Below are 18,610 nucleotides of genomic sequence, written 5' to 3'. Positions count from 1 at the left end.
CCAAGGTTTGTGCTTAACACCCTGATAGTGCAAAAAAAAATGACTGCATGTGTGACGTCAGCAAGATAATTTTGCTGTAAGATCTTTACATTTTTAATTTCTTTCACTTTTTATGTACGGGGGAGAACTATGGTCAGCACAGAAACAAGAGAATACAATTTTCTGGAGGTCAGGCCAGTTATGTGCTGGAGGGAAAAATTCTCTGCTCTTCCACAGACTTCTTGTGTGATCTTGGGCAAATCATTTAGCCTTTCTGTGCTTCAGTTCCCCATCTGAAAATGGGACTAATAGGACTTCTCTACCTCACAGAAGTATGAGCATAAATACATTAAATGATTAGCCATGCTTGAAAATGGGGGTAGAGTTGTCTTTTTAATTATTTCTTGCAATTTTCTGCATGTGTGTACAGCATTACACTTTTTTTTTAAAGAAACAAGTGGGTGATTATTACCAAAATGTATCTTGGGAAGGGCAGGGCAGAGGAAAAAGAGGAGGAAAGAAGACGGAATAGCTGTTCTAGCCTTTCTTGTAGGTACCCTGAAAAAATTGGTCTTGAGAAGGGACTTGAAGAAGGAGAAGGTAGCAGTCTTGCAGATCACTTTTGGGAGAATGTTTTCCATGAGTTAGCAAGATGTGAAGAGAAGCAGACAAATTGGTGGATATAGCTAGCAGTGTAAATCCAACACTATGACTATATATGCAATGCGTATATATAATAAATATATAGGGTGAGATGTGCTAAGAGAATTCTTTATATGTAGTTTGCATGCCAGGATTGAGGGATGCTAAGTTGGTTTTATGACATCTTTGTGGCCTCCTGATTCTGGCTGCTCCAGGGCCTGGAGAGCTCCCTGGCATAACTTAGACAGACCTGGAGACCTGTCCTATGGACCCCCTCCTAGTGTTGCTTTTTGGGCTGCAGCACTGCCCAATAGCTCCCCAGTGCTACATGCTGCAGCCTTGCTCTTGACACAATCCCCTCATGCTCAGGCCCGCCCTCAGCACACACCCTGTGCCAATACGGAATAGGGGATCTTCTGTATCAGCTTGGAGAATCACCCCCTGGCTGGATCTGGCTGTTTTATAGCCCCTTTAGTCAGCTCCTACCCTTTTGTGTGGCAGAAAGTGACTGGAGTCTTCTTTCCTCCTCTTTTTCCTCTGCCCTGCCCTTCCCAAGATACATTTTGGTAATAATCACCCACTTGTTTCTTTAAAAAAAAAGTGTAATGCTGTACACACTCTCACTCCTAAAAAATATAACAATTCACTTCTACCTATTTTATTGAAGAAGACAGGTTAATAAAGACAATGGTTTAGATTTTGTCTGGCTGATAAAGAATATTCTCTACTTGCATTATGTTTTTATGACTTGAAATGTTTTTTTTCCTAACCCAGTGCTAACTTTTGTGGAAGAACAAACACATTTACTTTGCCTTGCCTTTTTTAAAAACACTTATTCAGAGATTGATTGCTGATGCCCGCCTTCTTTCTTGCTGGAAACGTCTGGAGAAATCTTTTTTTCCCCCCATGTAATTCAGCCAGCTGCTGTAACTTGTCTTACAGTACAGAAGGCAGAACTTTTGTAAGCAATTCTGTGATTGCACATCACTAACTTAATACTGAAGTGCAGTTTATTTTTTTAAAAATAGGCAGCTTAAAACATGATTATTAACTTAACAAAGCAAGGCAAGAGCAGCATCCAAAGTATTCATGTTTGAAGTAACTGATAATCCTTTAATTGCTACTTCTCGGTAAAATTCAGAATATGTTAGAGAAAGCCTTTATTTAAAAATGCCACATGTACATCAAAGATACTTTCCTTGTCTTTTATACAGTAGCTTTCTTTCAAGTAAAGAAACACCCCCGCAGAATTGGAAAAGCAATTCCATTGTACGTTAAAGTGAGTTCATTTCTGTTCTAAAGTAAATGCTGGTTTTTGGCAGCCCGTAGATGGAAACGTGTTTAACATTGGAAAGGTGACTTGCCATTGCAGCAGGAACTGGAAGTGGGTGTCAGCATTAAGGAATTATTGTCTGCTCTTTTGTGAGTGGCTCCTTGTTAAAGGGTTTTGAACTCGCCGTTGCCAAAGTTTAGAACAACATTTTGTTTTCTTTCACACACTGATCTTTGTAAAAATATAATGCAAAGGAAATTAGACTTACTGGAGGTATATGTAATAAAAATGTGTGTGTATATATAGTTTTAAGTATCCTAATTGGAACCATACATTCCAATGACAGGATGATACCTTGTCTACTTAGCTTCCTGAGGAGCAACTTCATTGTTTTGGGCCGATGAAAAAGATAGGAAGTGTCAAGGAGGGGAAATTGCTATGAGGATTCTTGGTGTTTCAGTTGAGGTTTAGCACAACACCTGAATGTCACCTATGAACTACATTACTTTCTTTGGGATCTACAAACTCACCTAATAGAGAACTGCTACAAAATTTCATAAGGATTAAGCCAGAGTTTCTATAAAAATCAGTCTACAAACCTAAAGCATTTAATAGATGATAACCTGTGTGTATGGTTTTTGAACCATCCTATATAATTCTAGAGAAGTGAATATAATTGTCTATTCAACTCTAGAAGATGGTTTAAAAAAACAGAGAAGTGTTATTTTTTATAAAATTCACTAGGATTTTTTCCTCTAAAGGGTCAGCAGGAACCGTTGAAGGTTTTGGTGAAATGCTGAATATTGTTCATCATGAAATTCAGTATGTCCCTAATTCAGCACAACGCTTAGGATACGTCTATACTGCACGCACATTCACTGTGACATACGGAGGACTTACGTGGCATGTCTTCCCTGGTATGCATATAAAGTGAGTAGTCAGTGAGGCACTGCTTAGGCAAGTAAAGACATGCCAAAATCTTGGGGTATGTGCCCTGCAGGAATCTCTGTGCACCCAAGCAGTGCCTCCTCTGTCTACACTAAGTGTCCTACTGACTCCCTGCTGCTGGAGCCTTTCCCTGCCACAGAGAGAGAGAGGCTTGGGCGGAGTTGGGGGAAAGGCAAAGGGGAAAGACTGCTGAAACTGACATTGAAGCCTTTCCCCACTCTCTTCCCCCCATCAGAGCCTTTCACTGCTGTGTGTAGCTACTATACATACCCTACATACTGCCACTAATGTAGACAAGGCCTTAATCATGTGCTTAATTACGTATTTGAATAGGGATGTTTTTCTGAATCAGGGCCTATTGGGACAGCTTTCCTTTCCTCCTTTTCCTCACCTGATTTTTGAATCCTGAAGCTATGCTTTCTTGTAAACCAGTACACTGCTTTTTGTTACCATGTTTTTTTTTCTCATGCTCCCTGCATCCCATCACTTTGTTGTAGCCTCCTGTTGCCGACAGCCTTATACTTGGATTGTAAGATTTTCGAGGCAGGGACTCTCTCTTGTATGTTGTACAGTGCCTGGGACAACGGAGTGAGGGGCCTCTAGGTGCTGCCACACACCTTTGATATTTACATGTCATTATTATTATTTGTATGGCCCACTGTATTTGTAAAAACAGCAGTCTGGGGATTGTGTGGGCATGGAGGCCAGCATTCTGTGGCCTAGCAGATGACATTCTGACCCTTGAATGGCTGAAAAAGAGCAACAACAAAAGAATGGTAAATTCCCTCCAGTTAGGAATGCCTGCCTCTGAGCAGAGTGTTTGGCCAGGAATCCTGAGTTCCATCTACCACTAGTTGTCACTAATGAAAACAAACTCGGGAGGGAATATTTCTCCACTTAAAAAATAAATGAACAAAAAGTTCCTCTTGTAACGATCACATCAGGGAGCCCTGTGCTTTTTCTGTAGTACTAACTAGTGAGAAGTGTTCTAACACAATCAATGGGGAATCTGGAGCCGAGTGCCAGATTGAGTAGACTTCCTGCTAGATTGTTCTTCTAACAAATCTTGGTCCTGCCTGAGCTATGAAAACTGTCTGAGGGGTGAGAACCCCTGAACACTGGATGGAACTGGTTATTTGTTTGCATGAGTGTATCTTGCCTGAACATAAGGAGATTTTGGGTGGAATTTTCAAAAGCACTCAGCATTGGCCTAACTTTCCCCTCATTAAAGTCAATAGGAGTTTTTCCACTGGCTACAATGGGAGTAGAGTTAAGTCAAAGGTGAGTGCCATTGAAAAATATGCCACTTTAAATCCAAGAAACCTAGCAGAGAGTGAATCTGCAAGCCATGTATCTTTTTGTGTTTTGTTTTCATTGGAGTATCTCCACTCATCAGCTTGCCACAACGTTTTGTAGCTACCTTGCCTTCTGGAAATGCTGCATGCATGCTTCCTTCCAGCTCAGGATCCTCACTCCAGCCTCCTGACCTCTGAAACTACTGTATGTGCCATTATAACATACTCACTGTGAGGGGGAAAACCCCATTTCAAGGAAGGAGAATGCTTTAGAAAAAAGGTTGAGTCTTGTCCCCAAGCTTCAAACACCATCCTGGTAGCATAGATATCAGCATCAGGGAAACACAAGGATTCAAAAATGGAATAGAAAGAAACATTTATTACACTGTTAAAAAGTGACCTTGGAAATGTGCATATCAATTAGCTAGCATCTGCCAAGAACTTATTCTACAAACGGAAAACTAAAGAGCTTGCGGAATCTCCCCCCCACCCTTTCTGAAATGGATGGCTGGATGCCCACATGAACATTATATCTCTACCAAAAATGTGTTTTTTTATTCTTTTATCAGATTTACCAAGATGAAATTAGTCTTGTGTAAAAACACTATTGAGAGCCAAGGAGAATTAAAGGGGAGTGGGGAGAGAATCTGCAATTGGAAATCTGAGCTAGTGCATTTCAGATGAATGTGAGGCTCACTGAGAGAGAGCAACACAATTGTGCCCATAAAATAAATTCCAAAACCCTCAAATCTTTGGCTGCATTTGTGACTGGGGTGAAGACATCTACAGCATGTCAAGCAAGAGATAAATGAATTATCTGAAAGATCAGAGTAATATCCCTATACAGTTAGGTTCCAGCAAGTAACACAGAGCTTCTGATGAGAATTGCACTGCTCCATGTGTGGAATGTGCATATATGTACTATATATTAAGACCTGCTTATCCTTGGCAGATTGGTTCTGCATGTCTTTTCATTACGGTTACATCGAGCTTTGTGATAGAAGTGAATTTCAGGGATTTGGCACATCAGGGAAAAGGAGGCGGGAGGTCACTCCTTCGAGCGATGGCTTTCCCCAGGAAGCAGGGAAAGAAGAGACATTAAAGTGAATTGGGATCTTTCAGACAGTTTACGGTGATTTAGGTCTATCAGTTTAATGCAAAGTAAAATGAATCCAAATGGACAGACAAAACTGACACTCACTAGACTGAAAGGGCCTTGCTTATTTATATAGCTCATTTTTTACTTCAGACACTATGCATTTCTGTTAATCTACTTCTCAAGAATGGGAGGAGGAAATCTATAACATTTATTAAATCATTAAATGGGTTATCATTGCCTGGATTCTGAAGGGATGTTAACCACTTCCCCTAGTTTGCTGAGCACAGGTTGATGGCTTATGACCACAAGACACAATTTAATGGATTGAACTGTATGTCAGTCACCATGGTAACTAGGCCAAACGGATGTTCCACCTTATTTTTATGAAGACAATTCCACCGTAATTTGTTATCATGGTAAAATATTTTGGAGCATACCAATTTTTACATGCAATACAATATGTTGCATAAAAATCTTTTAAAGTAGTTACATTTTGTCAGTAATGACCCTTTTAGCTTACTCCTCCCTGCAGCAGGCTCCTTTATTAAGAAAAAATGTTTACACACTTTTTTGCACTATTTAGGAAGAAATAACTACACTGCATGTTCCTCTGCCTGTTTATCTGATCAGGTTAAAAGTTTTGCAAAAATATTTGTCACTAACAATACAAAGAAAACAACCTTTATTTTAAACGAGTACAATCCTATTCTGGATCTTTACTTACTTCTTAAATCCAGTTATTTAATAGACCCCATCTATACAGAACTCCATAAGTAGACTTTGATGGGAGAAGAAAGAGAGAAATTGGTTCTGGAGGGATTTAACTAAGAATAGTTTGATTTGAATATTCAGATTTATAGCAATCTATAAACTGGTAGAAAGTAAGAAATGTGTTATCAAACTCCCACAGGCATCACCTTTTAGATATGTTATTTACATAATTTCAACTCAAAATGCAAAATTCTTTCTATCTTTGGTACTATTATGGTGCCCATCACCATAGTATCTGAGCACCTCACAATCTTTAATGCCTATGTCTTCACAACACCTCTGTGAGATAAGGCACAGCTATTTTCCCCATCTGTAAAATGGGGTTATGAGGCACAGACAGATGAAATGGCTGGCCCGCACATGTGGAGTCTGTGATGTAGCAAGGAACTGAGCCCTGAGTAGTAGACTAACACCTACATCCTTCCTCTTTAAGTCCTAAAACCAAATATTCAATTTGTATCTTTATCTTCATTTTATACATAGTAAGGGAAAACCTAAAATCTTAGGTCCATGTTCATCCAGACAGACCTATTTTCATTTGTACAGTATGCAATTTTCTCTATGAGGTCAGATATGTGCCTTACCAGCATAGGCCAGATTTTGGTAGTCTTGTCCATATTGAATAATGCCTTACTCCACAAATAATCCTACTATAGTCAAGAAAACCACTTGTGGACTATGGTCTACCAAACAGATTTAAGGCTATGAAGATTTGGTTCATGCTACAGTATTTTCTAACCAAGAATTCTCAGATCTGTCTCACATCCTGTCTATTTGAGGATTGGCCAGCTGTATGCTTGTAAGGAGAATTTAAATGGGGGCAGAATGAGTTGTCCTCTAGATCTTCACTTGCTTCATCCCCAGAAGAGAAACATGTAGCATAAAGGCCATAAAGCCTCAGCCTGTATCTTTATGACACCAATATATGTAAAATACCCATCCCATATCATTCCACAGAGAAATAATTACAGATGGAGCAAGGAATCCTTTACAGGAACACAGCCTGAAGGTACTGTAAGGAGATAAGAAAATTCCCATCCGAAGCAGAGGGGTGATGTTTTCCTAGTCATCACAGATATATTTTGATAATAAAAAAAAAGAGATGGTGTTTCATGCTTACTTGCATATCTGCCATCAATGAATTGGATTTTGAGATGCTTATGTTACAGAAATTGTGCAACAGCAGTTTATCCGTAGTGAAAATATATACTCTATGCAGCTGCTAAGGTTAATGTCATCTGTTTTTATCTGCCAAATGCAGTAAATTCGGGTCCTGCAAGTCAGACCTATACAATCTTGGATCTTTTTTCAAACTGTTTAATTTCTGAAAATGTTTTTGGTTCATTCAGGAAATTTCCCCTTCACTTTTTCCTTCCCTCTTTGCTCCTTTTTCAGATCACACAGGGACCTCATGATTGCTTACCTGGGTAGTGTTCTTGCTGTGTGGCGAAAAATCCTAAAAAGAATACTATTTATGTAGGTTTATACAAATCAGACATAAAAAAATCACCTATCTAGGGCTGTAGGTGCCTTTTCCATACATTATACATTAAAATACGAAAGTAACCCCACTAAATCCTCCAAAACCAGAGAAAGCAACAAGACCAAAATGTCCCTGGTCCTAAATCCTAGTCCTCCAGACATAAATCCTAGTCCTCACCATATCTCTCCTCTCTTAAAAGCCTACGGGGAGGATGCAGAGGTTTATGCAGGTTGATGGTCCTTGATGGAGTTGGAAAACTATACAGTCCTCCTAGCACCTCTTCCTCCCCCACACTGATATGCATCCATGTAAAAAGCTAGGCAGAATCTACTAGCCTAAAGTTATTCAGTTGTAGGGTTGGGGTTACTAGTGATGATGTGTAAACAGACAAGAACCCAGCTTGACTTTTAGATCTCAGATTTATTGCAAGGCTGGCTGTTAGGAGAAACCAAATCAAATCATCTTTTTAGCTGGTGTATAAATGGAACCAATTTGTTGTGAAAATCAACATGATACAATTAGAACCTGTTGTGGTTCTGCTCATGTAGTGCCACTGAAGTCAATGGCACTGCTCCGGTGCATAAAGTTAAGCATGAATGTACGTGTTTGCAGGATCAGTGTCCACGTCATTTTTACCGAATCAGCATTCAGAGTAGAAAGGCAATTATACTGAGTGAGCAGAAGAAAATTCTATAGCCATAAAAATTAGATGGAAAAGACCTGGGTCATTGTACATTGCTCTTCTTATGTAGGATTATTGCTTACAATATTTTCTCTAGTACTGAATCCAATCCAATTTTAAATGTGACTCCAGCATTTCCTAGAGGAACTTATCCCATTAGGGAATTTTTCTGGACATTTAGTCTGAATTTTTCTTTACTTAATATCACCCCATTCTTGCTAGGTGGTTCCATTTTGTATTCACACCCTTCTTTTATTTGTTGTAGCATTTTAAGTTAAAATAAAAACCTTTCCAGAAGAGATGGCAATTGGCTTCAGCTTCTTTACTCTTTTTCTTCCTTTCTTCCCCACTCAACCCACCTGGGCCTGTGTTTATTGAACTCCATACATTGTCAAGACAGTATTTATAAATGGAATTTAACTGTAGGTGAGCTGTACAAATGTAATAATATTACCTAACTCTTGTTTAATTTTGAAGGCTCTGTCCTTGACAACTGGGCTCATAATGGACGGTTCAAGCTGAATTATCCATTATTGCTCCCAAAGTTTACAATTAAACTATCGATCAAAGCTGGCAGAGAATTCTCGAGCAATCTGGGTGTACACCATGATTGTGTCAGACACAGACTTGGAGAAGGGGGGAAGGAGAGAAACCCAAAAGCAGCCTTCAGTTAATCCTCTTAGTGCTAACTAGCCTTAGTGCAGCAGTGATTATATATTGTGCTTATGCAGTTTTAATAGTGTGGGTCCTATGCAATTTGTGACCTCTATTTCTGCCCAGGAGCATTGGAGCTTAACAGGTTCGGATCCATGGGGAACCAGCTTCGGCTTTTTAGGCTTCTTCAGACACTGCCGAATGCATCTTTTCTGGGGAATTCCACAATAAAATGACTGTTATTTATCATTACAAACCTCTTTATCATTTAGTCAATAAAAGGCCTCTCTCTCACACTTTTTTTTTTCCATGGTGTGCTCAGAGTCAGAAATCTGTATTAGTCTCTCCTGGCCTGAAGGCAAGAGATGTCAAAAGCTAAATCATGATCTGCCCTGGCTTTCTGGCTAAATTGTGTATGAAGGCCTGAGGCAAAAAGGTGCACATGCTCATTATTTGAAACAAAATGATTTTTTTTCTCCCTTTCTTTTTTTTTTTTAAATACATATTGAGACATATATGGTAACATACATACAGTAAAACTCTGGAAAATTATCAAACATGAAATGAACTGGCCAGAGCTAAATATGTCAACTTCCTATGTTTTCAGTTTGGGGAATAGAAAAAAGAATTGTCAGAAAAACTCAGATGATGTTCTCCTTCTGAACTTTTTGATCGTAATTGGAGAAAAAAGTATTATTTGACAACAGAATGACATATATGGGGTGAATAATACATTCAGAAAATGTATCCCTTTTTTGTCTTTGAATTTGATCTTGATTTGAAATTGTTCAGAACACCTTATGGAAACATGTACAAGTCTGTAATTTGTTTTCAAACTAACTGTTTTGACTTGTGTCTTCATCACCTTGTTTGTTGTTCATGGCCTGTGATAGATCACAGGATATTATTGCTTCTTTCTGATTGGCTGTGGAGACTTTTACAAACCGATTTAAGATGGTCATCTCTGGGCATCTTTTCTGTCAGCACCTTTGCATGGGTATTTACAAGACTTTTTCATTTTTGTGAGCATTCTTCCGTGTGAAATATCGCTCATATTAAAATGTTAGCAGGAAACACATTAAAAGGGTTGTAAATGCCATTAAAATAAATTTGTGATTTTTTTTTAATTGGGAAAAATGTTCAGGAATGTTATTTTGTAGTATTTATACAGCTGTGCTAGACAATGAGAACTACCTCTATAAAAGTAGGGTGAACTTTAGGAAAATAATTTTACTTCATCATTTCACCCACTTTCAAAAGTTGTAACATGAACCTCTAAATCGATGTGATAAGTTACTGCATATGCACCTTTGGGCACCCAGTATTATTCACATCCACAACCCTGATTTTTTGCATTTAAACAACATTTTTGTCCAGTCCTCTTACGCAGAACTATCCAACTTTCTGTGCAAAATCCAAGTTCGGACAAGTGCTCCAAAATTGTCCATAAATTTTGATATGCAAATGTAAAGGCTGATCTGAGGCTGGTTTGAAAACCTAATCCTAACAATGTTCCTTTTCTGAAACCCTTAGTGAAATAATTTGGCTGGTTGTGAGTGTAGTGATCTGAGATTTTCAGGTATAATCCTTTATTGTGATCATAAATCACTGGCTGGTGACTACATCAGAAAAGCATTTTGGGTCTATCAATTTGGCATCTTTTCACTGGTTAGATTTCCAGATCTTCATTACTGGCCTTGCTTTTGTTTGATATACAGCGCTTCTTCAAGATGTGTTTTGTTTTTTTTTAAACTACCAATACTTCTCTGGTTGGTTACAGTAGTAGTAATATACAGTTCTTATGTATGGTTGAGATTGAGGTTCTTAGCATTGACAGCTCAATTTCACTATTTTAAAATAATGTGTATTTAGAATCTTAAATCTTGGTAGTCTGATGGAAAGCCAAGGTTCTGTATACATACTGCTGGTTCTGTATTTTTTCACAGTAAACTATGTCAAATGGGAGTTGCTTGAGGTTTTTTCCCTAACTCTCATAAAGGCAAGAGTAAAATTAAGAATAGAGTTATAGGCCTCAGTATCCAAACCTATCCCTGCCTGTTGGCAAATATCATTGTAAGAGACTGCTTTATTATAACTTATACAAATGATGAGAAAGTTTGACCACAACATGAATGAGTGAGACAAGGTAGAGTTTTCAAGCTGTTTACAATAAAATAAAATAAAATAACCAATGTGTTTCAGCATATTGTAAGGTATGACTACACTGCAAATGGCAGTGCGACTTCAGCAAGTGTAGACATACTAAGCTAGCTTTGATCTAGCTAGAGGATGATCCTAGGCTCAGAGTCAGTGGGATGCTTGTTAGCCTTTATTAGTTCATGAATTCAGTTTGTGTGTATGAGTGTCTGTCCACAAATGAGTGCATACATGAAAGGATAACAGCTCTTCCCCAATGCATTTGTCCACGCCATTCAGACCTGTGCATACAGTACCTGCTGACATCACAGACGCATTATCCTTTGAAGCTTTAAGGAGCAGAATTCTTAAATTTCATTTTACTGCTGCACTTAGCATGTGCAGGAGAGAATGCAGGTTGTGTTAAGAACAAGTGTTCATTTGTGTTCATGAAGCACTATACACTAGGTAAGTCAGATTTTTTTTGATATCTCAGCATTGACAATGCTCGTTTAAGACTGATATTCCAAGGCTGAGATCCTATACTCAACCGATATAATTGGGCCAATCCACTGTCAGTTGCACTGTAAATCTGGAGTACCCCACTGAAAAAAAGGAGTTACACAAGTGTAAGTCTGGAATAACTAAATCCTCAATCCTGCAAAGGCTTATGCACATGCTTAACTTCAAGCATGTGAATAGCCCCAGTGAGCTTAAACAATACAGCAACAACAAAATATATAATAATATCATGCACTGTTCTGAGAGCTCTGCAATTACCTCAGCTACATCTGACAAAATACGATCAGCATTCAAATCTTTACAATTTTGCATTTTCATGTAATTTAACATTATTAGCGGATTCCACGATATTCCTTTTGCTAAGGAGAAGGAATGCCTTGGCAACATTTGGTTGCAAGGGCCAAACTTTAAATCTGTTAATGGTGACCTCAGTAAGCCTTAACAGAATTTTCTGGCTTCTTTTATTTTAACAAGACACTTAGGAATGTTTAGGCTCTTCAGTTATTCTTAGAATCTTGGTATTTTTTTTCTTTTACTTTTGTCTTTTGCAAAGTTGGACTCCCCTGCCTTCACCATATCTTTAACAAATCAATATAGCAACAATGCATGTCAATATGGCTTGATATTTTTATTTGTTTTGTATTAGCATATATGGGTCTCTCACTATTATCAGGAAAATGCAACATTTCAGAGTGGTGTTTGTTGGTTAACTATTGTTCCAGAGTCAGCGAGAGAGGGGGGGTTTTAAGTTAATTTCAGCAGGGCGGTACCATCTGTTGTATATGCAATTTAGTTAGTGCAGTATTTTATTTTATAAAACATAGGTCGTGATTCTCCTTTCACGCTGGTGTAATTAAGGAGTAACTTCACTGAAGTCACTGGAGTTTCACCAGCATAAAACTGGTGTGAAGTGAGAGGAAATTCAGACCCATAAACTCTTTATTAGTTACACAACAGCAAAATGTACATGGAACAGAAACTTTTAATTTTTGTCCTCTTGCTTATTCATGGCCTAACTTATTTTTGAGCATTTTAAATTAAAAACAAACAACAACAAAAATTTTGCTTCCAGGCTGAGCCCTTGTGTTGTCAATTTCCATCCTGGAGTGAAATTTTATGGCTGGTTATAAAACATTTAAAAATAAGATTTGTAATGGAAAAGCGATCAGACTCATAACTATGGCTATAATAAGAAATGCAGAGTCACATTCATATATTCTGCATTCTTTAATGTCATTTTAAAATCAAATATTTAATTTTTAAATATACAGTTAAAATCTCCCTCCCCCCCGGCTTTTCTGCTGTTCAGCAAAGTGGCTGGGCATGAACATAAGCAGCTGTATCCTCCAAACTACTACTGCCTCCAAGCTATGTGTTGCTTTAAAAATATTCCGATTATTTTGCACGCGTATAATTATATGTTTCTCTTAATTTGGTTGTAAGTTCATGCTTCTTTTATCTGAATCTTATCCCCTAGCTATACATGAAATTCAGGCTTCCCATTTTGAGGTCAACTCCGCAGTCCTGATTCAGAAAATTTTGATTATATGGGAATCTAACTAAAGGCAAGAATTTGAAAAATGTTAATGAGCTCAATGTAGTGATTTTTCATTTTAACAGTCAACATTTATCCAGTTATTTTGTGGTATCTCCAGATGAATGCTGGCTTTTGAATGGTAACCACTGTAAGTGATACTTTATATTTTACTGTTATTTGATTACTATCATAGAATATCAGGGTTGGAAGGGACCTCAGGAGGTTCTAGTCCAACCCCCTGCTCAAAGCAGGACCAATCCCCAACTAAATCATCCCAGCCAGGGCTTTGTCAAGCCGGGCCTTAAATCTCTAAGGAAGGAGATTCCACCACCTCCCTAGGTAACCCATTCCAGTGCTTCACCACTCCTAGTGAAAAAGTTTTTCCTAATATCCAACCTAAACCTCCCCCACTGCAACTTGAGATCATTACTCCTTGTTCTGTCATCTGGTACCACTGAGAACAGTCTAGATCCATCCTCTTTGGAACCCCCTTTCAGGTACACCTCTACCCTGATATAACGCTGTCCTCGGGAGCAAAAAAATCTTACCATGTTATAGGTGAAACCATGTTATATCAAACTTGCTTTGATCCGCCAGAGTGGACAGCCCTCCACCCCCACCCCCGAGCGCTGCTTTATGGCGTTATATCCGAATTTGTGTTATATCGGGATAGAGGTGTAGTTGAAAGCAGCTATCAAATCCCCACTCATTCTTCCCTTCTGCAGACTAAACAATCCCAGTTCCCTCAGCCTCTCCTCATAAGTCATGTGCTCCAGCCCCCTAATCCTTTTTGTTGCCTTCCGCTGGACTCTTTCCAATTTTTCCACATCCTTCTTGTAGTGTGGGGCCCAAAACTGGACACAGTACTCCAGATGAGGCCTCACCAATGTTGAATGGAGGGGAATGATCACGTCCCTTGATCTGCTGGCAATGCCCCTACTTATACAGCCCAAAATGCTGCTAGCCTTCTTGGCAACAAGGGCACACTGTTGACGCATATCCAGCTTCTCGTCCACTGTAACCCCTAGGTCCTTTTCTGTAGAACTGCTGCCTAGGCATTCGGTCCCTAGTCTGTAGCAGTGCACTAAAACCAGCCTTGCTTATTTTTGTTATTTTACAGTACAGTGCCTACAGTCTGAAAATTGGAATGTGTGTGCACATGGGATAAGTATCTTACAGCCCTTAGTGGAAAGATTTTACTCACTCACTATACAATAGAAATTCGTTACGTAGTTCATGTGTAATAAAATTTCCAATCTACATAATACCTTTAAATTTTTTTTGTAATGCCTGTATTGTGTGTCTATGAACATGCATATGTAAAGTTAATACGGAAGTTGCACCCTAACTTTCACTCCTGAAAATACCGCCAACTTCAGTGAAGTTGCAGTGGATATAGGTCAGGGCAGAATTTGGACCTAAATGTTGAAAGACATGTTTTAACCATAGTGTCAGTGGGAGTTGAGGCCACTCTGCTCATTAGACTCTCAGGACCTGATCCTGTAAGGTGCTGAACATCATACACTCCCACTGCAATTGACGTCAGTGAAGTTGTATAACACAGAGAGAGAAGTCTATGGCTCAGAATCTTTAGCTACAAAAACATAAAAGTCTACTGCGTAAGCTAATAGAGAATTGTTGTTAGGAAAAGGTAACTGCAGCAGCATCCTTTTAGGGCAACCACTAAAGCGTGATAGAATTATAAACTATAATTGTACACTAGAGCAGGTGTAGTACATAGGACCATTGGTATTGCCATCCTGGAACAGCTCTGAGGACCCCATCTAGTCCAGTATCCTTTCTTTGCAAGTGGCCCGTATCAGATTCTACAGAGGAAGGTGAAAGAACACTGCAGTAAGCAGTCCATTCCATTCACTGGAGATCAGTGTGCACATACAAGTAAGTGGCACAAGCCAATGCATTAGTTTTACCTTTGTAATAATTTTCATCTTGCCTCATTATTTATAATCCCTTTCAGCTGTATCACAAAGTGTATGCTGTCTATAAGATGTTCTTAGAGTTTTTGGACAGGGTTCAGAGAATTGTGGCAAACTAATCAGATGTCTACCCTGCATTTTATTGTGAGCACTTAACAAATGGTCCAAAACCATAACAACTATCTTATAATAATCCTTACAAATTTTGACAAAAAATATCCATTTAAGGCACTTCATAAGTGAACATTGTACATTTCTTGGCTGTATTCTCCTGAACAGTAGAGTAGAAATATTAAGCAGTTTTTTAGCTTTTCTGATTTATATTCTATTCATTGCACTTGCAGATATTTGAATTCATTTAGGTTCTCCAATTTTCTGATGCTTCCTTTCATGTTAAATTTTTATCCTTCTGGACTATTTCTTCACATTCTCACATATGAAATATTTACTATGCAATATTTATAACATGAGTGCAAACTCTTGTTTTAGTCAACCATCTTTATTCAGCTGATTTGGCCTCCTCATTGCTAGATGGTAGTGTAACACTGCACTTATCATTACACTTCATTGTTTCACACACACACAAAATAAATATCTTCAGAGTGAATTATCTGTGCCATCATAATAACCTTTATTCAGTGCTTTGTTTTCACAAGGCACATAGGAAAATGTATATTTATTAATCTACAGTAACAGAACAAACAATAACATTTCCTCTTACACTCTGAGAAGTTATAATTTAATTCAGGAGACCTGCTCCATACTAGATTATTGGGTGAGATGAATAAAGAGAATCAACCTTTACAGTCTTAATCATTTTAAAAAGTTTTTCCAGAATAACAGGTAAACATGGGTAATCAGCATCACATTTTTTTGTACATTGTAGTCCAGCATTTCTTTAAAAACAAGACGTGTGATTCTGAATAAAAGAATTAGCATTTTTATAATCATTTAATGATGTCTTTTATTTATGGCAGGATCAGATGTACCCAAAGCTGATAACATTTCTATGATATCACTATATACCATCTGACAAACTACCTCATTGTTGACTGATAAGCCAACTGTACCACTTCATACTTTATAGCCAGATTCACAAATACTATAATTGGCAACATTCTAATTTCTATGTATTCATTTTTTTATATGAAATAGATTTTTTTTGTATCACACTTGGCAAAAGAATGCCAACACATTTTTTTTGGTTTACACTGCATCATCTCACTGATATTTCTCCTTTTTTCTTCCTGAACCCCTTATGCTTGATATACTTCGTCATATTTAGTTGAGATAGCTTCATACAGGATGATGTACAACTAAGAAGAAGCACTAAGCTGATCTGATCTTAGCAATAAGTTTGAATGAAGTTTGTGGGTTGTTGTTTCTTTGAAAGCCTGAGCTTTCAATTTTTTCAGATGGCAGCCAATAGCTCTAAAATAATGTTACGTGTTAAAGACCAGTTCACTATAGTCTAGTAAAAATGTAACAAAATGTATAGTTGCACACACTTACATAGCCCTGTACATGTATGTGTAGCTGTACTATTCCACTATGATCTTATAAAAACAAAACGTTTTTGGACTGGGGTGGGAGACCTCCCAAGAGACAACAAGTGTTGCAGGAGGTAGTACTAATGATTTAGTAGGTGTCACTCTTCTTTCTGATGGATAAGACACAATATTTAGGCTTGTAGTCATCGGGTATCCAGTTGTGTGAGATGCTGAGTGCCTCTGGCTCCCTGAAGTACGTAGGAGCTGAGTGCTGTCAGCATCTCAGAGAATTGGACATTAAACAGTCCAAGAACCCAAAGTACTTTATACAGTGTAGTGATATTAAACCCTGTATGTGGGACAGATTCCAGTAAAGGTCTATTTCAGTGGTCCCCAACCTTTTCGTCTGGCGGGCGCCAGACGAAGGACCGTGGCGGCGGTTGAGCATCCACCGAAATGCCGCTGAATTTCTCTCTCGATGACGTCACTTGTTGGTGGCAAGCGGCGGATGCTCGACCGCCGGCCATGTCTATTTCCTCACCCATCATAGATATTAAAATAGTTCTGAATACCCTGGCTTCTAGACAGAGATCCAGTAGACGCTAATTACTAGACAGCATTTGAAAGCTTCTGTGGATGAACCAATAGACTCCGTTTCTGGTTATTTTGTGCAACTTTCATTCAGGAAGAGCTTGCTTGATTTCCTTTATGGTGTGTCAGAATGACCCAGGATGGATGACAGGATGTACTTGTCTTCTCATTTCTGCTGTACTGTTAATGCACATCCAACAAGCACTTTTAATTTTTCTTTGTCTCTCTTTGCCATCAGAACTCCACTTGCATTTTGAGTCTACATATTTTTAAATCTTCATACTCTTCTTTTTTGTAAATCCATGTATTTCTTTCTTTACCTTCTGGAGGTCTTCCCCCCCCCCCCCCACTCCGTCAATTCCTTTTTAGTCGGCAATTGCCTGAAGTCTTGCTTCTGTTTGTTACAGTCTTACAGTTTCTTCAATTTGGCTTCCAGTTTCTTCTTTATAGCATCCTTATTTTGCATATGTGAAAAAAGTTGGCACATACTCCATATAATACTGCTGGTGAAGCTTTAGAGATCTCTCTCTCTCTCTCTCTCTCTCTCTCTCTCTCACTCACTTTCAGGCAGTGCAATTGTGACAAGTCATAAATTGTCACTGAATGATGAAATTGTGCTCAGCTTCATCTGGGTAAGTATTGTCTTCTCCTATAGCCATTGCCTGGCCCATCTTGGAGTTTCTTGCATCCGGTCTGTACATCTGCCTTATCCATATAAATGACTTTCCTTTGTCCTGAATTGAGTTTGAATCTGCCATCTTAGGCAATGTGCCACAAAGTCATAAATATGGCAAGAAAAACTACATTTTTCATATTGTTGGTTAAGCTGAGTATCCTGCGTAGAAGTACAACCCAAGACATTTTCAGGTATTTTGAAAACCAATTTTAATTCTTGAGACTTGGCCTATTGGGACTATTATCTTGTGTGTGCCTTTAGCATGCACACAGAATGTACATTGTTTTCCATGCTCAGGAAACTCTAACTCTGCCACTTCCATATCTTACCCAATATCCAAAGGTCAGTCTAGTGCAAGCACTGCTTGCTGAGAGTTGTTTTGAGACACTTGATCCATGAATACTTTTTGCAGAATTTGAATTTTGATTTCACAGTCAAAGGGCTCATTTGTGGCTTTGCCATGAGCTTTGTGTATGGGTCAGGACATAGTTGTGCTACCCTAGGTTCAGATATGGGATCGTACTATGACTCAGAGGCACAGTATGGTTCCTTGTGTCCATTTCCTCCGAGGGGTGGCGGTGGGGAGAAACTCTGTGTGAGACTTCTACCTAGTACAGATTACTTTCCCCTTCATGTCGCTTCAACTGTGCTGTCCAACACGTTGATGGAGGAGGAGTCAATATTCCACCTGCTCCCTGACCATCCATGCAGCGGTAGTGGGCCAGTGTAAGTTGCTCTCACCACTGCTCTGAGTTCATGATACAGATAGCGGGCACAGAAGAGTAAGGAGGCACCTTATCTCCTTTATCAGTTAGGATACAAAGGGCTTTTTAAGGAGATCTTCGTCTCTGCCAGATTTATTTTAGGCCGTGAATCATAAAAACCACCTCTTCAC

This window comes from Mauremys mutica, chromosome 2 (assembly GCF_020497125.1).
Source record: "Mauremys mutica isolate MM-2020 ecotype Southern chromosome 2, ASM2049712v1, whole genome shotgun sequence".
Taxonomy (NCBI): domain Eukaryota; kingdom Metazoa; phylum Chordata; order Testudines; family Geoemydidae; genus Mauremys; species Mauremys mutica.
The sequence above is the reverse complement of the archived record's forward strand: the minus strand, read 5'-3'. Positions refer to the sequence as shown.